The 8,253-nt window shown below is 25.3% G+C and overlaps 1 protein-coding gene and 1 long non-coding RNA gene across 2 annotated transcripts in view; both read left to right on the top strand.

Annotated features, from left to right (window-relative positions):
* The window catches only part of LOC126894490 (uncharacterized), a 68,145-nt gene that overhangs the window by 29,905 nt on the left and 29,987 nt on the right, over nucleotides 1–8,253 (top strand). The window lies entirely within an intron of this gene.
* LOC126894497 (uncharacterized) lies at nucleotides 3–441 on the top strand. Its single transcript, XR_007701429.1, has 3 exons — nucleotides 3–53; nucleotides 182–314; nucleotides 417–441. It is a non-coding gene; the product is annotated as an uncharacterized LOC126894497 (long non-coding RNA).

Raw genomic sequence — 8,253 nt, 5'->3', positions numbered from 1 at the left:
TAGCAATTTCAAAAGACAATCCGCTATTAATATCAGCTGATTTGTTAGAAAAGGTATATTTTATTATGCTTTATTTCAATAAAAAGATTTTAGGGTATACCCTAAACCATTTTTTGGACTTAAAGCAGATTTCTTAAATAAATTTATCATATAATTAAATATATTTTTATGATCCGTTAAGAGTTTTCATAAGAAAAATTTGGAACGCAAAAAATCCGAAATAAAAAAACAACTTTTTGAGATATCTTCTAATACTACTGCTCGATCAAATTTAAAAAGAAATTCATCCGAAGAAGATGAAAAAGTCATAAAAAGTATACAACATTTAAAATATAATTCATTTTTAAAAAATAACATAATAAACGTTTTGATTTTTGAAACAAATATGTAATATTTTTAAACATAAATTATTTTAGAGCCAAAAGTTAGTTTTATTCCTTTGACCTTAAATACGCTGAATGACGTAAATTTATTTGCTCTGCCCACTGTTGAAGTAATAAAATTACCAGAGAAAGAAAAAGGTAAATAAACCTAACTAATTGTAAACTGTTCAACAAAGTGTTTTATTAATTTTATGAAAAATGTTTAAATATGGTTATACTTGCAGAAGTAATGCAAAATCAGAACACAAAATCTCTTGATCAGTATAATGCACCTTCATTTAAATCGCCCACATCATGGTATACTTCAGACACAATTAATGAGTACATTAAAATGATAGTAACACGGTCAGAAGGTGAAGTTTATGCAGTTGTCACTGATTTTATTGTAGCGTATCTTCGAGGAGGTTATCCAGCTGTAAGAAGATGGATAAAAAAAGATATTCACACAATAAAATTACTTTTTGTGCCCATGAATGTATATGAGAGTCATTGGATATTGACAGTGGTTAATATACCTGAAAAGACTGTGACATCATATGATAGTCTTAAGTCGTATGAGGGTCCCTATCCAATGGTATTAAAAAATTTCTTAATTGAATGGGAGATGGACAAAAAAGGAAAAGCTTCTACATGGACATTACAAATAGGCGAGACATCTCGCCAAACCAATGGACATGATTGTGGGCCATTTACTGTTGAGCTGGCAGAAAAAATGTCTCGAGGAGATACAACACCAATAAATGCAAATTTTATGCCTTTTATAAGATTAAGACACAAAAATGAAATTATTGCTGGCGAGCTATTCAATTAATATTTTTATGAATGAAATTTTATTTTTGTATTTTATATCAATTTTCTTAATATTCACTATAAATTGAAATTTTTATTTGTATACCACCAAACATTTTTTTACTTTTTCTATGTTAAATTGTTGTTTTGTTATTTTATTTTAATCTTATTTTTCTTTGTAACATTTCATTTAAGAAATTCAAATTTAATATAAATTTATCTTAACTGAAATAATTTAATGTTCTTGTTATGTGAATATACAAATATTATATTATACAGTTATGGATACAATTAAGCTAAAAAGTCAGCCAATTATAAATTTTTAAATTAACAAGCGTATCTACTATCTTAACAACTTAGTTTTAATTTTAGTAAATGACGATTCATAAAGAATTTCATAACTTTTGTTTATTTTTGAAATACTATTTTAATTATAAAAAATTCCTTTCTGTATTTTTTATGAATGCGGTATATTGAATAGGGTTAACTAAACTTATTTGTTTATAATTCTCTAAACTGATAAACTATAAAATAAATTTAAAAATGAACTACAAGTTCAGAATATTTCCGTTGTTATTATATTTTTGCTACGGGTATTTTTGTTATCTAAATGACCCAATGAAATCCAAATAATTTCTAGAAATCTCTGATAAAATGTAGATAAATACGTGTTGTCGAATTCTATCAAATTATCTTCAATTTTGTTATTTATTTAAAATACCATTTATTTTATAGTAAATAAATATAGTATATTATAAAAAAAGTTAACATCAATATAATAGGCATTTTTTTAAAGTCGGGGGGTGTCCAGACATGGAGGACACCCCCCAAAATACGCCACTGGTTACCATAACTTTTAGCTTTACTTGCAAGTTTGAAATTTATATAATTTAAAAGAGAATTTTATGAGAATTAAAAAAAATGATATGTTAAGATTAATATAGAGTCAGGATATTTTAAAATTACTATTTACTCTAAATTTATCAGAAAAGCACAATAATTTATTTTGCATTTGTATCTTAATAGATCACTTAAGTACAAATCATTCATTTTTTAGTCACTTTTGATGTTTAAAAAAATCCTGTAATTAAAATATTCAGAACTTAATTAAGTTTAATGATTTACTTTAACCAATCAAAAAGTTATAAAAAAAATCCATTATTAAATTATGGTGAAACTAAAATTCATTTATTTTTTTCGACGTTATTTATATATAAACATGTTACAAATAACTTTGGAATATTATAGACTGGTAGTAACACACACAAATGGAGTTAAAAAATTAATAAATTACAGAGAAAAATCATTTAATTTTTATATTTGGAACCTATTATCATATCAAATTTAATTTAACAATAAATACTTTAAAAATATTAGAAATAAATGATATTTATTGTCTGTATAGAGAAAGCTAGTAAGCAACATTTTATATAAGAAATGGGATTTTTTTCAATTTTTGAGGGTAATATCTTTAATGAGATAATTATTGTGATCATTTGATATATCGTTAAAAAAAATTGGTTTAAGTTAAAGCTGAGAAAATAAATGAGAGCCACAAAAAAAAATATTATATAGTAAAATAATTTTAAGATGAATAGGAAATTTCAACAAATGAGGAAAGACTTTAGTGATGGAGTCCTTGATATTTATTGAATCTAAATGAGTTAAACAATTTTTCAAACTCAAAAACTTTTGTAAGGTATTTTAAAATAAAATAAAATACAAAATCAAGAGTTTTAATATATAAATAGCATATATTTGAATATGGTAGCCATTTTCACCGTGAAGACAAAATAAAGTCTAAAAAATTTTTTGAATTATATTTATGAACTTATTAAACAATAGAGAGTTCATTTTTTTCTTAAATGTTGCCCTGAGGATTCATCTCCGTGGTTTATGGTATACACTTCTCTTGTACATAGACTTGTAGCTCATAATTTTTAGGTGGGTCAAAAAAAAAGTTTTCTTTTTTTGTAGACAAGTTATTTTTTTTTGATCAAAACAATAATAATACTATTTCCTATATCACATATTCGTTTAAGCTTTGATGCGAAGCTGAGAAGGTATTAATTTTACCATGATGTGTTTTTTTTTATGTCTGTTGCCATTTTTTCTCAGCTCTCACTGGACCGATTTTTTTCAACAATACGTCAAGAGATCACAAATCGTATCTAGTCGAAGAAATTACCCTCGAAAATTGAAAACATTTTCCTTGTTCCCCGTAAATGGGGGAAATCATCAAAAAAATTACATATATAAAAATCGCTAATTATCGACATTTTTTCAATTATTTTTACCTAAAACCACCATAACTTTTTCAGAAATGACCACATATTTTCTCATATTTAGTACAAAATGTAATTAATTATTGAAAATAATTAAATAATAATAAATTATAAATATAATAGTTATAAGATAATAGTCTTATATAAAATTTATCTTTCTAATTGAGTCAAGATATACTACTGGTTATTTTGACTTAAAATATATAAAACAATAAACATTTTTTAACAAAGTGACAACATATTTTATGCAAAAAAAAAAAATATAAAAAACAAATAAAAAAACAATATAGTTGGACAATTCTTAATATTGATTTAGTTCAATAAGTTTATTAATTTATCATAAAATTGAAATATATAGCCACATTTTGTTAAATTTTATTGAGGAAGTTGTTTTTCAATGGTATGGAGCAATTTTTAAATTATTTATATCATTATTTCAAAAACTATTAGTTATTAATAAAATTAAAATACTATATACAACAAATTTCATACCTGTGTTTTTTTTTGTAACGTTAAAATTAAAGAAGATAACTGAAAAAAACTAAATACTTTGAAAAATTAATAAATCTTTAATAATAACTTCACCAAAGGTTTTGAAGTAATAAGAAATTAGGGTAAAGTAGTTCTTCGCAAATTAATTGATTAAATAGTTGCATATATAAGTACAGGATTCTAAATTTATATAGACTTATGTGTATAATATTTTGACATAGAACCCAAGCAGAGACTATTCATAATTTCCTCATATACCTACATTCTCATAAAAGATATATATGACGTGCTTATGTAAACACTCCTACCCCAAGATGCCGCCTTATTTTACTTTATGATTATTGCATTTATATTTTAAATATGTATGTTGTAGCGACGAACGTCGTAATCAAAGAAGAAAAGAAATCAAACAGCCAGATCGTTCTGTAGATGGCGTAAAGCCGTTTAATCGAGAAAAGTGTTACACAAAACAAAAAAGATAAAATAGAACCAGAAAAATAAAACCAAAATTAACAATAATACTATTATTAACAAAGTCGCACTGGGATGGTTTCGGTTGAATTTTTTGTACGGACGGCGTAACCACAGAGCAAGGTGCCACGAAGATGACTGACTGGACGTATTATTGCGGCGGGGTATTCGACGCTAGGCATTTGTTGGACTTTACACCACGACGATAACGCGTGTGTGTAACGGTCCGGTTTACAGTGAAGCGTTGGCTGGGAAGGAGCTGATACGACCGCGGGGTGTCAACGTGTGACAACGCCGTGGCCGTGTCAATGTTTAAGATGTATCTATACATACATTCTACATGTATATGAAACTAGTCAGATAAATATTATTTCACTGGTCCATATGCTTTATTTATACACTGGATAAGTCACTACAAAATTATTCGGTCACTATTCTATAGTGATGGTGTAATATTATATTATTACATATAATATGATGTTATCATTTGTACATGTATGTCACATATTATGATTATAAAAGATCACCAAAACAGGGTTCTCTTATTTAAAATACAAAATAACCCTTTAATTATGCGATAAAATCTCCCTCTTGTAGAAATTATCAAGTAACGCCTACACGCAGGACCCTCTTTTAATTAACCATTTACAATACAAATCCTCAGCTTCCAGGATCACGATAGAGATCGCTGAGCTACCCTTTTCAGACTATAAAAAGCCATTTCCCCCCGTCTAAACCAGTTCTTTTGATGATTTTAAAATACACAAAATCTACGACACTCTACTCAAGATTTCACTCTCCGGGACTTAGTCATTTTCTTTAATTAATTTTGACTTAGAATATTTTTCTTTAAAACTAAATAACACTTAGAAATTTTAAAGTGAATTTTGTTTTGGTGAATCTTTTAATTTAATTTAATTTAATTTGTTCAATCATTAATAATATTTTATTTTTCTTGTTGTGGAAATAAATATCAAATAATATTTTAAACATTACATCTTCTTAAAATTATTTTACTTTAATAACAAATCCAACCTAACTTAATATTTTTATTTAATAATAAAAATTTATTGTGAGCTTTTCTTATTGGGTAGCTAGTCTCGTTGCTAATGTCTTTGTTTTAACAAATATCGCGCCGGCAGACAACGCAAAGAAACTTACAAATATATTTGTAGTGTTTAATTTTTATCCTGGTGATTATTGTGCCGCATCCTTTCAAGGTGCTTTTTAGCGCCGTGACACATTGGGCCACCACAATTCCTCCTTGATAAATTTTTACATAGATAAAGATATTTCTGAATCTAGTTTTGGCCAGGCCAGAGGAAAATTTAAGAAATATTGGTATCGATCTCTCAATAAAAAAAAATACTCTCTCAAAAAAAAAAAATTATTCAACGCACGTAAAAATTAATAAATACAGATTATAAATTATATTATAATAAGATATAGAGTGATTAGAATCTTTTACAAGTAAGATCAGTCGTAGACTTTGGGTAATTAAATCATAATATTTAAAGTCTTGAATTGTTTTTGTAAGTAATTATATAGACTATATGACGTATAGTGTAAATCGTATACGTAGTATGTTCAATGCGAAAATCAACACTGGATTACTTGAAATATTTTTGTATTACATAGGACGTAAGGTAAGTACAATTTAACTTATGTTTTCGAACTTCCAACAATCTATTGCGTGATAAACCATTAATAATTAATGAGAGAAACAATTAATGAGAAAATTAATTTAAATAAAATTGAAGACATTAAATCTACAAAAAACTTATAAAAATAATAGCTATAATAATTTATTAGTACTAAGTACTACCGATTTCTTTTCTTTTCTAACTTTTTAATCTTTTCTTTTTTCTTTTTATTTTTGGTTTATTACAATGGAAATTCGTCCAGCTACGTGTTTTATCTTATCATATTACATTGGGTGTACTCAATTTTATATTTTCCAGCAGAATAGACTGGTAAATTATATATATATATATTTAATATTATGTTAGTGGCTTTTTTTGTATATCTTTGGAGAATAAGTGCATATTTAAATAATTTTAAAAGCATATTTAATACTTTATTAGCGCATTAGATTCACAGTCCTGGTCATTAATATCAAAATTAACCATTTTCAGAAAAAATGTAATAACTGAGGTACATTAAAAATCGAATACGTCGATTAATAGTATATCAAATATAAAATTCCCAAACAATTAATTATTACAAAAAAGTTATTTTGAAGCTTGTATAGAATAAAATGATTTAGTGTATTCAGAATTAAAATCATTCGAATTTACGAAATAAAAATAAATTAAAAACAGATGTAACTGTAATCAAATTAGTTAGATTAAAATAATTTTCCAAATTTGTATACTTTTTTTTTATAGATGAATTAGTGTTTTTTTATAAAAAGAAAATACTTCAAGTCTCTCTTCTACCAATTAAATTTAAGTATGTTTTTAGGTAAGAAATACATTAGTTCGTTAGATTAAAAATATGTTGTATTACACACTATTTTAATTAACAGTTGTTTTATGTCTTACAAAGTAAGAAAAAGAGTAAAGAATAATATATATTATGTATTACACATTATGTATAAACTTTTATTAAAATCCAAAATTTTTGCATAGTAATTCAACACCATTTTTAACTTGAGTTTCAAGGTTTGTATTATTTGGACGAAATTGACTTGTATTATTTTCGTCATTGTTTTTTAATTCTGTAATATATTGTTCAACAAATACTTTACTTTTTCTCGTTATAATTTTATTATCCATTTGTAAATCTCGATTTAAATAATCTTTTAATTTATTAATTTCGTCTTCATTATGGAATTTATTATTAGTGAATGATGTTATTAATTCTAATACATTATTAAGATAATTGAGTAGATCATTCGAATATTCACATTCAAAATATCGCAGTGCATTAGCCATACAAGTCAGTAATGGTTCAAATTTAACATAACTTTCTATTATTGAAACCGATTGGATATCATTATAAAATGCACCACTTGGTAAACCAGTTGCTATCCCATTGCTATTTTGACAGTCTTCAAATTTATTTTTATAAATTTGATTTAAATGCATTAGCACATCTTTGTAAAGGGCACTTAATATCATTGAAGCAGAATACTTTTTACTGTTCAAATCCATCTTAGAGTTACCTTTGGTAGAAGAAAAAGGTGTGACTATGTCGATTGCTTGTTCTGCTTTGTGTCCGTTACATAATAAAATATCAGTTATAGTTTTCCATCCTTTAGATGTAATAATTATATTAAATGTAGTAAATTCATCAGACTTTGCTTTATCTTTTAGTTCTGGATCTCGTTCTGATGTTTTTTTTCTCCGGCCAAAAATATTAATAGTAAGACAATATGATATTAATACACAGAAGAACATTACTCGTGTGAAAAACATTATAAATAATAGTAATCGAACAAAAAGAAATAACTAATTCGAATAGGTCTTATACTATTATTTTTTTGAATTTATATGTATAATCTCTATTTACATATATTAATACAAATATGTAAAATTATTATTTATGTGTATTTGTTTTATTATCATTTATTCATAATTATTTAGGTCATGATAATATTTTTGTGTTAGAAGTTTATTAGTCATTATACGCATTAAAATTAATTAAACTTGTAGCACTAAACTTTTTTAATTAAAAAAGTTAAATCAACAAAAAATCAGAAGTTTATTTATAAATAAAGTATTATTGTACGTGTCATTTAAAGCTAATTAACGAAACTTACAAATGCATATAGAAAGTAGAACTTTTTCAACTTAACTTTTAAAATTGTTCCGGAAATACTGAAATTTATA

Source organism: Daktulosphaira vitifoliae, unplaced genomic scaffold (genome assembly GCF_025091365.1).
Source record: "Daktulosphaira vitifoliae isolate Bord-2020 unplaced genomic scaffold, ASM2509136v1 Scaffold_1, whole genome shotgun sequence".
NCBI lineage: Eukaryota > Metazoa > Arthropoda > Insecta > Hemiptera > Phylloxeridae > Daktulosphaira > Daktulosphaira vitifoliae.
Note: the sequence above shows the minus strand (reverse complement) of the source record. Positions and strands in the feature narration are given on the sequence as shown.